This window comes from Herpailurus yagouaroundi, unplaced genomic scaffold (assembly GCF_014898765.1).
Source record: "Herpailurus yagouaroundi ecotype Mexico unplaced genomic scaffold, PumYag 141, whole genome shotgun sequence".
Classification (NCBI taxonomy): Eukaryota; Metazoa; Chordata; class Mammalia; order Carnivora; family Felidae; genus Herpailurus; species Herpailurus yagouaroundi.
In genome coordinates, this window is record NW_024412396.1 from 59,520,970 (window position 1) to 59,535,162 (window position 14,193).

The window sequence follows — 14,193 nt, forward strand, 5'->3', positions numbered from 1 at the left end:
TTTTCTGGGAAGCAATAAGGCTCCAGAGAATGTTTTATAAATGTGTGATGTTGGAATAAGCAGAAAAACAGGTTCAAATCATTTTTTATCTGAACTTTTGTTTCTTACTGAATAAGAGATTTGAGTAAGAAATCTCTACAAAGAAACCTAAAAAGCCTGGTATACAAACTTGGGCGTAATAAGTACTCAGCTAATACTTATTATGCAACATGAACTTAGGGAGAATGTGAGTTTGGCAATCAGATAAGCAGGAATTAGAAAATTTATCAGACCTCAGATAGCTTACTTCTTGTCTCTCAGTTTCTGTACTAAGAGTAGAGAATCTATTTCAGGGAAGGAAATGAGAAAAAAATGAACCCAATATGTGAAAGAATCTAAAATTATACTTTACATAAAAAGTCCCATTAACCAGTTTCATCCTTGAATAAATAAATTTTGAGGCTGAAATTCTCATTTCTAAAACAACTGTGAACTGTTATTCACAATACTGACAGGTTAGTTAAGAAGTCTACTGGAAGGGGGGCACCTGGGTGGCTCATTTGGTTAAGCATCCGACTTTGGCTCAGGTCATGGTCTCGTGGTTCCTGAATTTGAGCCCCGCATTGGGCTCTGTGCTGACAGCTCAAAGCCTGGAGTCTGCTTCGGATTCTGTGTCTCCCTCTCTCTCTCTCTGCCCCTCCCCTGCTCGCACTCTGTCTCTCTCTTAAAAATAAACAAACATTAAAAATTAAAAAAAAAAAAAAGATATCTACTGGAAGAGTGGCTAGGTGGCTTAGTCAGCTAAGCGTCTGACTCTTGATTTAGGCTCAGGTCATGATCTTACCATTTCTGAGATTGAGCCTGTGTCAGGCACTGAGCTGAAAGCACTGAGCCTGCTTGGGATTCTCTGTCTCTCTCTCTCTGTCTCTCTCTCTCTCGAAATAAATGAACTTTAAATAAATAAATACATAAATAAAGATATACATAAATACATTAATAAATAAAAGGAAGTCTGCTGGAGATGATATAAAAGCTGGCATGTTTCAATACGGAAAGACAGTCTTAGGATAAGCATGGCTAAAGGAGGTGAGGAAGAAGCTGGTCTCTGAAAAGCTCGAAAGGCTTACAGAGATTTAGGGACAAAATGTCTTCCAGAATGATTCAGCCTATTTTATGTGCCTTGAAATGTACCAGGTATTTCAATATTTAAATTTAAATATAAAATTTTATTCAATTTATCCTTTTTAAAGTTATACATAATCAAATAATGGCATGAAGAACTGGATGGCTGAATAACTGGGTGACTGAATAACTTCATAATTGAACTTGAAAAGTGAACTTGAACAGTATTATTAGTTGTAAAATTCTTAGCCATTTATTGAAACCATTCCAGCCTCTAATTCTTACAAGACTGAATGTTACATATGCTAACAACAGTACAGGAATCTACTTAAGAAAAAATAAAGTAGAGAAAGAATTGATAGTATAAATCAGCTCTAGTGACACCACCCACATCAAGGTGACATCAATCTTTATTAAGTAGCTACAAGACTTCCTGAGATTTTTATGATGAGAATTTCTCTTTTAGTCAACAAATCATAGAGTTTCAGACAGAACTGTGCTGCACTCCTGTTTGTATAATCAAACATATGCCATAGAATCATAATACGATCTCTCTAACCACGTTAGCAAAAATTAATGTTTGATTAATGCATTTGATTATTAAAGGCACACTTTTCCCCAGCTCCATATGGCATTTTTCTAAGATAGAAATTTCACCGGAAAATTAAAAAGCCTGGTGAATGTTTTCCAGTTTTCATCTAAGAATTGTGCTATCTGTCTTAATATTCCAATTTTGAGAATATTTCAAATAGTATGACAAACATTTTCTTGTATATATTGTTTATATAAAACACCTCTGTACATTTTTCATCAGAGGAAAATGAACCTTTACAGAAAAAAATAAATTTGTAAAGACATCTTGAAATTAGGTCAAAGGGGTTTAGATATGTTTCTATCCATAAGGTACTTGAAGAGAAAAAAACCATAAATATATTTTTATTCGATTAAATTAAATATATTTTATTATAAGAAAAAACACCGTTATCATCCTCAAGGTAGATAACAATTGGGATTCAAATATAATTTAGAAATTTTAAATACTTGTATTTCATTCCAAGAAAAAAATCAGAGGAAAAAAAAATCCCAACTTAATCTAAAGTAGCTTTAAAAGAACAACGTGAGGCTTCTGGAACAGCAAATTGAAGAAAATGACAAAATCTCTCTCCAAAAAACAATGGTAAAAACTGGACAAATTGTCAAAAATAACCATTTAAGGGCTCTGGAAATTGACCCAAAGCATACAACCAATGAGAAACATGACTTTAAGGATCTCAGCTGAGCGTCCATAAACACCTTGAGGGATTGTGGGAGTTTAGTCCGGGGCCGCGTTTTTCTTACCCATCCCAGCTCTGTCATCCAGACATTCTACCTAGGAGTGCAAGCCATGGCCTCAGGACTAGCAGGCTCACTGCCAGGGGGGCTGCATGCACAACACTGTGTGCCAACTTAGAAGAGAGCAGAGGAGCCCTAATGAGCTACTGAATTTGAAGAGATCTATGGGCAAAATGTGAGAGTTCTACTCTTTCAAAGTGTGTGAGCGTAACCTCTGAACAAGCACTGGATGAAAACTAAGCTATGTTGACCCAAAAGCTACATCAAAGAAGCTGACCTTAAAAATAAAAACAAGGGGCGCCTGGGTGGCGCAGTCGGTTAAGCGCCCGACTTCAGCCAGGTCACGATCTCGCGGTCCGTGGGTTCGAGCCCCGCGTCGGGCTCTGGGCTGATGGCTCGGAGCCTGGAGCCTGTTTCCGATTCTGTCTCTCCCTCTCTCTCTGCCCCTCCCCCGTTCATGCTCTGTCTCTCTCTGTCCCCAAAATAAATAAACGTTGAAAAAAAAATAAAAAATAAAAACAAGAATTAAAGAAGACAAAAACAGAAACAAGAAACTGAGCAGAGACATGGCCACAAATTAGTCCAAATACACAAACATGAAAACAGGAGAAGATATCAATCTTGATGGGACTCAGAGTCTAGAGTTGTTGCAATATTACTGCAGTGTAATTCTACAAGTCCAGCTTTTGGGGTTCCTGGGTGGCTCAGTCGGTCGAGCGTCTGAATTTGGATCAGGTCATGATCTCATGGTCCATGAGTTCGAGCCCTGGTTGGGCTCTGTGCTGACAGCTCAGAGCCTGGAACCTGTTTCAGATTCTGTGTCTCCCTCTCTCTCTGCCCCTCCCTCTCTCTCTCTCTCTCTCTCTCTCTCTCAAAAATAAACACTAAAAAAAATTTTTTTAAAGTCCAGCTGCTAACAAAACAGGATGAGATATGTAAAGAAACTAGAATTTTTGACCCATTAAGAAGTATACTGTAACTCCTAGAGCAACAGCTAAGAAAAAAAATACAGAAAATAATTCGAGAAAAGAATTTAAATGGAACATTATCTACATAACACCAAGAAAGGAAGTAAAAGAGAGAGACAGAAAGAGAGAGGGAGAAAAAGAGAGAGAGAGATGGAGAGAAGGTGAAGCATACAGGAAACAAATAGCAAAATAGTAAATATAAATCCAGCCATGTCAATAATGGTAGCAAGCATGTATGGATTAAAAACTAATCAGGGGCATCTGGGAGGCTCAGTCAGTTAACTGTCGGACTTCAGCTCAGGTCATAATCTCACCATCGGTGAGTTGGATCCCCACATCGAGCTCTGTGCTGACAGCTCAGAGCCCAGAGCTTGCTTCAGATTCTGTCTCTCTTTCTCTTTGCCCCTCCTCCTTTCACACTCTGCCTCTCTCTGCCTCTCAAACATGAATAAATACTAAACAAAAAGACATTAGGAAAAATTTGTTTTTAGATATAATATGGACACTTTCTAATTATAAAACATCAATTCACTTGGGAGGTATGTTAATTACAAACACACATGCACCTGACAAAAGATTAAAAAATACATGAAGCAGATTTACACAATGTATAGGAGAAAAAAGAAATTTAACAAAATTATTTGGAGAATTCAATGCCGTACTCCCAACAATAGCGTGCTCAGCTAGAGTGAAAATCAGCAAGACTCTTAAGGACTCGAGACATAAGACCATAAAAGACATTACTGATGAAGATGAGCAAATGGACATTTATAGAACACACTATCCAATAGCAGCAGAAAAAAAAGTACATGGAACATTCTCCAGGAAACGCTAAGTTCTGGGTCATAGGAATTCTCAATAAATTTAGAATAATTGGATTCCTACAACATATGTTCTTTGATCCCCATGGAATTACATTAGAAATCAAAAAAAGGAGAACTTGAGAAATTCAAAAATATTTGGAATTTAACTAGCATACTTCTAAACAAACAATGAATTCAAGAATAAATCACAAAGGAAATCAGAAGATATTTTGAGTTGAACAAAATGAAAACACAGTATATAAACATTAACCGCATGTATCTAAAACAGGGCTTACATAAAAGTTTATAACAGAGATGCCTACATTAGAAAAGGAATATTTCAGAGCAATAACCTGTGAGTTCATTTTACAAAGCTAGAAAATAAAAGAACAAATTAAGCCCAACACAAACAAAAAGAAGGAAATAAGATTAGAAAAGAAATAAATGATACCAAATACAAAAAAATAACATAAAAGTGAATCCCCAAAATTTTATTGAAAGAAATCAACAAACCTGTCAAAAAGTTTTTAGAGTTGGCAAGAAAATAAGACAATAGACAAATTAACAAAACTAGGAATAAAAGGGTGGCTATCACTACTGATTTTACAGAAATTAAAAAGATCAGAGGGAATATTATGAATAACATTTGCCAACAAATTGGACAATGTGGATAAATCTGAACAACAACAAGAAAAACAATAAGAAAAGAATATGTGAATAGATGTGTAACAAATGAAGAAATTAAATTAGTGAGTAAAAATCTTCTCACAAAGACCAGGCTCCCATGTCTACACTGGTGATTTAATCAGTCATTATATGAAGCAAGTAATAATCATGCCTCCTGAACTCATCCAGAAAAAGAAAGAAGTAACAGAAATGGAAAATTTTCTTTAGAAAAAGTAGAGCAGGAGGGAGGGAATACTTTCCTAATTCATTTTGTGAGGCAACTGCTATCATAATCCTACCAGAGAGGAAAATCAAAAGACATCAATAGGGGAAAAAAGTACTAGCCAATAGATCTCATGAATATGGATGTAAAAATCCTCAGGAACACATTAGCAAATAAATCCAGCCACACACACAAAAATGATGGTATGCACGCCATGCCCACATGAGGTTTATCTCAGGAATGGAAGGTTCGTATAAATATCCCAAAATCAACTAATGTAATGCACCATATTAATAAACTAAAGTACCAAACCTCATGATCATATTGATAAATGCACAAATACATTTTGAAAAATCTTTTATCCATGGATGGTGATTTTCAACAAGTTAGGAATAGAAGAGAACTTCCTAACACTGATAAAGAGTATCTATAAAAGTCCTATAGCTAAAAAAGCTATAGCTTTTTCCTGATTTTAGGGGGAAGCATTTGGTGTTTCACTGCTAAAGTGAAAATTTTAGTTTAAAATGGTAAAATACCAAATGCTTCCCTCTTAAGATCAGGAAAAAAGCAAGGATGCCTGCTCTCAACACTTTTATTCAACACTGCATGCATTGAAGGTGTATAGGTAGTGAAATAAAACAGAAAAACAGAAGAAAATGATAAATAAATAAATGGTATCTAAATTGGAAAGAAAGAGATAAGATTTTTTTATTTGCAGATGACCTGATTCTGTATGTAGAAAATCCAAATAAATCACAAAAAACGACTAAAGCTTTAAAATGATGTCAGTATCAGGATCACAGGATTTAACATCAATATAGAAACATTAATTAAATTTCTGTACTAGCAGTGAACATTTGCAAATGAAATAAGACAAACAATTCCATTCACAATTGCATGAAAAATGAATAAAATATTTAGAAGTAACGTTAACAAAAGCAGTACAAGACTTGTGTTCTGAAAATTACAAAATGCCTCTTTGAGAAGGAAGATTTAAATAAATGGAGAGGCATTCCATGTCCATGAATCAGAAGACTAAATGTCTTAAGATGGCAATTTGTCACGAATTGATCTATAGATATAATTAAGTCACTTTCAAAACCCCAGCAGGCCTTTTTGTTGGTGGAAATTGACAAGCTGTTTTTAAAGTTTATAGGGAGGGGTGCCTGGGTGGCTCAGTGGGTTGAGTGTCTGCCTTTGGCTCAGGTCATGATATCACAGTGTGAGTTCGAGCCCTGAGTCAGGCTCTGTGCTGACAGCTCAGAGCCTGGAGCCTGCTTCAGATTCTGTGTCTCCCTCTCTCTCTGCCCCTCCCCTGCTCATGCTCTGTCTCTCTCTGTCTCAAAAATAAATAAAAACTTTAAAAAATATTTTAATGTTTATAGGGAAATGCAAGGGACCCAGAGTAGCCAAAACTACTTGACGGGAGAATAATGTCAAACACTTAACATTTTCCAATTTCAAAACTTGCTATAAATCTACACGAAGCAAGGCAGCGTGGTCCTGGTGTAAGGATGGGCTTATAGATAAATTGAACAAAAATGAATTTAAAATTAAACTCTTCACATTAATGGTAAAAAAGAACAAGGCCACAGTTAGATTTATGGGTTTAATTTTTTTGTCCAGTAACAATCACCTGGTTGGTTTATTTTATTCTTTAGGTTTATTTATTTATTTTAAGAGAGACAGAGAGTGTGAGTGGGGGGAGGGGTAGCCATAGAGGGAGAGAATCCCAAGCAGGCTCCATGCTGTCAATGTAGAGCCTAACGCATGGCTTCAACTCACAAAACCAAGAGATCATGATCTGAGCCAAAATCAAGAGTCCCACGTTAAACCTACTGAGCCACCCAGGCGCCCCACCAGGGAGGTTTATAAAGCACATAGTTACCTAGTAGCAGGACCAAACAAAAAGAAAAGCATAAAATTTGAGAGTCTTACATCATTCGATTTATTTCAAAATTACATTAAAGTAATGCTAATTGTAGGACAGTGTCAAAGATAAACACCACCATACGTTAATTTCAAGGAGAACAGATTTTATTCAGTAACTACGGATTGTAGGGGCAAGTGCTGAGCTCCATTCTTATTTGTTCAGAGGTGATGGGATGTTTGAAAAGAGAATAGAGAGGAGGGAGTGGAAATTTCAAGGGCTCCAGCAGTCAGGGAAGTGAAAACTCACAAAAAGCAGAGGGAGGTGGTCCAAGTGAAACCCATCTGGGTTTTCTAACTGGCACTTACCAAATGTAAGCCTCTCCCTTTGCACAGAGACTGGGAAACAGGGGCTCTATCCTCAGACATTGGCAGCAACAGAGTAAATTCTTTTGGCAGCCTTGAGTTTGCTCAAGCAGGTGCTTGAAGAGGGTCTAGAGACATCCTAAGGGTACTGACTTGAGCTGTTACAAACTATAGTAATGTTTGTTCAGGTCTTTATAAGCCAAGATGGAGGCATAGTTGAAAAAAATCTGACTACGGTTTGGTCAAGGAGATAATCATCATCAGCAAGGATTTTAAAATGTACTCTGTAAACCACCTACACGAGAACTTTGGAGTAATTATTGGAAAAATGATTTTTGAATCTTACCCAGAGTTATTAAATTAAAATATTTTGCTTAGGACCCAAAACATATTAGAAATCAACCCAGATGATTCAGACATAAATGAAAGTTTGAAAACCACCTGTTGAGAGTGACCAAGTTTTGGAAATGGGTATGCACTGTAATTTTCACAACTGCTTAGATGAAAACAAACACGAGGATATAATAATGATAGCAAACATACATTAAGAATTTAAATATGTGCCAGGCTTGTTTTAAGAATTTTACATGTATCAACTCAATCCCATATTACGTTTGGAATATTTATTTTTTATTTTTTTTTTTTTTTAAATTTTTTTTTTTCAACGTTTATTTATTTTTGGGACAGAGAGAGACAGAGCATGAACGGGGGAGGGGCAGAGAGAGAGGGAGACACAGAATCTGAAACAGGCTCCAGGCTCTGAGCCATCAGCCCAGAGCCCGACGCGGGGCTCAAACTCGCGGACCGCGGGATCGTGACCTGGCTGAAGTCGGACGCTTAACCGACTGCGCCACCCAGGCGCCCCTGGAATATTTATTTTAATGATAAAGAAAACTATACACAGAGAGGTAAAGCAATTTACATAAGGTCATACAGCAGAGCAAGAATTCAACCCCAGAAATTTTGCCTCCAGAGGCTATATTCTAAGTCACTAGATTATATATTTAATTGTGACATGATGATCAACAACCTATTTCCAACATTCTTAAAAAAAAATTTCATATGGAGATAGGAATGTGGTGGTCTTGCTAAATTTGACAAGACTTATTTTTGTGAAGTATTTGGGAGAGAGGGTGAAAGGCAGACTGTACCAGCTTAAAGTTAAGATGGTCAAAGAAAATAGAAAGAAAAAGTAAATATAAAAGAAAATGTATTAAATTATAAAATAAGCATCTTTCCCTCTATTTGTAAAGGAAACCAATAAAGTAAAATTTAATTTTTGGAAAACATAACAAAATAAATAAGAATTTAGTAAGACTAATTAAGGGGGAAAAGTGATAAATCTATACTATCAGAAAGATATGAGAAAGATATTATGCTTGGCTGGCATAGTTGGTTAAGCATATGATTCTTCATTGCGACTCAGGTCATGATCCCAGGGTCGTGGAATCAAGCCCCATGTCTGGCTCTGCACTGACAGTGTGGAGCCTGCTTGGGATTCTCTCTCTCCTCTCTCTGCCTCTCCCCTGCTTGTGCATGTGCTCTTTGTCTCTTTATCTCTGTCAAAATAAATAAATAAACTTTAAAAATATATTAGATATTAAAGATAGAGCTTAAAGATATTCAGATGTTAAAGACATTAGAAATGTAAAGAATATATGTTCCACCAGAGCAAGGGCCTAATGAAAGGTGGCAAAAGGGAGCCCAGAAGAGAGTAGTTGATCCATTTTCTAAGAAAGATTGGCATGATGTGAAAGCACCAGCTATGTTCAATGTAAGAAATTTTGGAAAAACACAAGTCGTGAGAGCTCAAGGAAGCAAAATGGCATCTGATGGCCTCAATGGTAGTGTTTTGGAGGTGAGCCTTGCTGATCTGCAGAATGATGAAGTTACACTGAGAAAAATCAAGCAAATTGCTGAGGATGTACAGGGCAAAAACTGTCTGACTAATTTTCATGGCATGCGTTTTAACCCTGACAAAACGTGTTCCATGGTCAAAAATGGTAGACCATGATTAAAGCTCATGTTGATGTTAAGACTACCGATGGTTATTTGCCTTGTGTATTTTGTGTTGATTTTACTAAAAAAATGCAACAATCAGATTTGGAAGACTTCTTATGCTCAGTTCCAACTGGTCCACCAAATTTCGAAAAAAGATAATGCATATCATGACCTGAGAGGTGCAAATGACTTAAAAAAAAAAGTCAATCAGCATCAGACAGCATCAAAAAGAGACATAGGAAAAGCTTATACATCTACTTATCCACTCCATGATATCTTTGCTAGAAAAGTGAAAATGCTGAAGAAGCCCAGGTATGAACTGGGAAAGCTTATGGACCTTTCTGGTAAAGGTAGTAGTTCTGGAAAAGCGACTAGAGATGAGACCAGTGCTAAAACTGAACAAGCTGATGGGTCTGAGCCACCAGCCCAAGAATCTGTGGGAAATTCAGACATTTAATGGTGACAGATAAAAAATCCTATTGGTGAAAATAAATAAACAAACAAACAAATAAATAAACAAATACAATTGAAACTGTATATTAATCTGACAATTTAGATGATGCAATTTCAGGAAAATATAATTTAACAGTACTAAAAGGAGAAATAGACAAATCTAATAGCATTTTTTTTCTTTTCAGAACATTACATTCATTATTTTAATAATCTCACAATAATCTCCCAATTTAGATGATTTCACTAGCAAATCTTTCAAAATATTTAAGAAAGGGAAAAATACAAAATCTTCTATTTCATAAAGATAAAATCATTCTTAGAACCTTTTTTTTGAAGTGAGGATAATCTTTATATCAAACCCTATCAAGGACATTAAAAGAAAAACTATTGATCAATAATAATAGATATTATTTCACAAATCTAATTAAAATATTAGCAAATTGAATCCAGTAATACCAAAAGTGGGGTTAAAATGAGCTGAAAGTCTTCATTCTTTTTACCTATGTGAGATACTTACTTGGTAAATACCAAGAAAATTACTTACTTCTTAAAAGTTTAAAAAAGTAATAAAATTGGAGTCTTGTGCCATTAAAAATGATTTTAATCATTGAATGTTGTTCTACCTATATATTTTTGGTTTTTTTTGATTTTTGGACCAAGTATTTTCAATTTTCTTTTTTTTTTATTACTGACATTTCTTTAAGTCAATTGACTACTCACATTTTACATTTTCTTTATTAAAATTTTATATCTAAAGAGTTATGTGTTACATATGCTAGTTTTATTCTATTGGTTACAATTAAATCTTTAACAAAATCACTTGAAAAAAGATAAAAACAATTTCATGATTAAGTTTATCTAGAAAGGAGTTTTTAAGAATATTTTATTTTTCAAAGAATATTTTAAATATTATCACTCCTTAACATCATCCATTTCATCATTGTTTAGTATTTTAGTTGCTTTTTAGTATTTATCTGCCCAAAATTAATCATCATTTTTATTATGCACGTCACCGTTGATAGTTACTTATGTTTATTACTGTTTACTAATTTTAACTGCTTTTCAGATTCTTTCCTTCCTTCTGGATTTATTTCCTTCTTTCTGAGGTCAAGAGTTTAGGACACTTTTTAACTATGAATTATAATAGCAAAACTAAATTTTAATTAGGTTTAAAATAACTAAACTCTTGAACTCAATTTTTTTTTTTTCTGAAAAACAACTGGTGTACTTTAGTTATCATCTACTTTTCTCTTCAGTGTGATTTATGATTTTCTTTTTAGTTGTATTTTTTAATTCTATTCCAAAGTGTTCAGACGTAGATTTGCTTTTGATGTAGTCCCTGTATTGGTATTTTGATTTAATCTCAGGTTGTGAGATTCATCATCTCTTAAAATCTCATCTTTGTACATTGCTTTGACTACTGATTCATTGCCATTTTCTTTATCATTTTGATATTACTATAAGACATATTTTGCATCATGCAATGTATCTTTCAGGTCTATTTTTGAAACATTTTCTCATATAGTACATCTGTTTTTAACTGTGCTGTCCATACAAATATTTACACAAATATAGCTCTAGTTAACTAATTTTGTCCTCAGATTTGTACGTGATATGCTATTTTAACCATTGAATTTTTAATAATAAAGACTTTATAGAAATTACATTTCATTTCTTTTCATATGTATACTATTTGTTCATAATAATTTAAAACATAGTACTGTAACATATATTTCAAATTTTATGACTTTTCTCTTATTTATAGTCCTTGGGGAACAGATTTTTCTATTTAATCTTCTGATGATCCTCATTTAAAATTTTTCTTTCTCTCTTTCTTCCTTTTTCTCTCTCTTCCTTCCTTCCTTCCTTTCCTTCTTTCTTCCTACCTTCCTTCCTTCCTTCCTTTCTTCTTCCTTCCTTCATTCCTTTCTTTCTTTTCTTTCTTTCTTTCTTTCTTTCTTTCTTTCTTTCTTTCTTTCTTTCTTTCTTTCTGCCTTTCTCTCTGTCTTTCTCTCTGCCTTTCTCTCTGCCTTTCTGTCTGTCTTTCTTTAATTGTAGGCTCATCCTCTGCCCAGTTTGCTTTCTTTCATGGTGGTTACATCTACCCATGTAATGTCATCTTGTCATCTACCTTCCATGATCTTAGACAATGTATATTGCTTCTTCCTAGATCAAAAGAATATCAAAAGTTTTGTTCTGGCTTTATTTCTTTCTCTTTAATTAATTAATTAATTTATTTATTTATTAAAGTTTATTTATTTATTTTGAGAGAGAGAGAGAGAAAGCACAAGCAGAGTAGGGCCATAGAAAGAGACAGGGAGAGAGAGAATCCCAAGCAGGCTACACGCTATCAGCGCAGAGCCTGATGCAGGGCTTCAGCTCCCAAACCATGAAACCATGACCTCAACCAAAACCAAGAGAAGACACTTAACTGACTGAGCCACCCAGGTGCCCCATTCATTTTTGTTTAAGTCCTGCCCACACAGACTATATAAATTCAGACACCATTGACAGGCATGTGTGCTTAGTTTTTCAATCTCATGAAACAACTAACACATACCCTCCTCCCTCAACCCGGTACACAATTTCACACAGATATTCAGTTAGTTGGCAAACTCTCTGATCCTCTAGTGGTATTTTTAGATGTACTTTCTTGCATCTTATTGGAACTACATGCATAATCTGGATGTATGATATAAATTGAATTCCAACTTCCTAACTCCCTGAGAGCTCAATCTCTTCTTTTTTATGTCACTAAGGGTGCTAAAATCCAGCCCTGGCTAGTGCCTTTAGTAAGACCAAAACAGAAGTATTTACTGATGAGTCCAGGTTTCATTTATTTATTTATTTTTTCATTTTAAGCATTAGATATTCTCTATCTCTTCCTTTTTGTTCTTCTCTTTCTACTTCTCTTCCAACTCCTCTTTTTTCTTCTATTTTATCTCAATTATTATTGGTTTATTTTATTTTATTTTATTTGTGCTAGTAAGTGTTTGTGGTAGAGCTGGGATAGAGTTAGAGCATGCCAACTCATTCCATCATGTTACCTGGTAAACCTCACATAAATATTATTTGATTACATTATTGAAGACATAATATTTGCCTGAGCTAATATTAGAATTTTATTTACTTTTTATTTTTTAATTTATTAATTATTCCACCACTTAAGTTGGGTTAAGAATTGGTGAGAAGAAATTTTCTACCTCCCATAGACTCAAACCATATACATTCTTTCTCTATCAACCCTACCTCCCTTATTATCTCTCCCTCTGTCTCTCTTGCTCCCTGTTTTTCTCTCTCTCTCTCTCTCTCTCTCTCTCTCTCTCTCAGTTGTTCATATGTACAATCAAAGTCACCAAAATTTAGTGAGAGAAATAAATACATATAAATCAGGAGTATGTTCATCCTGGAAAGGTTTGTATTGGCTCTTGGCTGCCTAATGTAACCTGTAGCTATCATAGATACCGGTGTGTGACGTGTATCTGGCTAACAAACACTTGTAAAAACAATATACGCATTAGCACATTACAATTTAAAGCTATTTATAAGCAAATGAAAAATTCCTGAGTAATGTTTAGCACTGGTAAAACCACTTCCATTGTTGTGGAAATAAAATGCAATAAAAGAATTGGTATGTTCCTGTCTCTGATGATGTTCTCCACATTTGAAAGTTCTGGAAAAAGAGTTTTGTAAACTAGTTGGTAAGATTTCTTCTTTCTCCTATTTATTTGAGGTAATTAATGTCATCTACACATGTTCTTAATGATCCCTACTGATGAGTAGTAGAAATGAATCTGCATATGTCTTTTAGCTTTTTGTTCTTTCATCCTGAGGGAATGACCTAACAATATTTGGTGTCACTCTAGCTCTATCAACTTAATTTTCTTTTAAATTAGAATTACTTATTTTTGAGAAGTAGTGATCTCCTTTGTATTTTTAAAATATTTATAAATCAGAAATACAAATGTAACTCCATAGATATCATATTTACTATTGATCAAATAATTTTCAAGTAAGTAAACCTGGAGTAACTTCTTAATAACTTTCCTGAAATTTTATTTCACTAACCAAGAAAAATTCGCTTAAATTTGTATATCTCTCTTTTGTGTTTTCGTCTCAGAATAGGTGACTGAGTTGTACAGAAATCATGATCTTTTTTTAAAGGCCAATATTTTTGAACAATAATATGAGATCATGAACCACACTTAACAATTGTCTCAGGGATGAAGCTTTGAGGAAAATCCCAGTGTCTTGGCTGTTATTTATAAAGTAAAAGAGAGTAGAGAAGTCAAGGAAACACAATAAAAATGATTCTCCCTTGCTTTAAGCATCTTTGATATATAATTTTAGCCAGAGGATTCTCAACCATACAGCTGATATTGATTTGAGCAGGCGATAGGGTAACAACTGC

General features: G+C 34.6%; 1 pseudogene; it reads left to right on the plus strand.

The window, feature by feature from the left end:
- The first annotated feature begins 1,052 nt into the window (after window positions 1-1,052).
- LOC121032402 (40S ribosomal protein S3a-like) lies at window positions 1,053-9,928 on the plus strand (annotated as a pseudogene).
- Window positions 9,929-14,193: the final 4,265 nt, after the last annotated feature.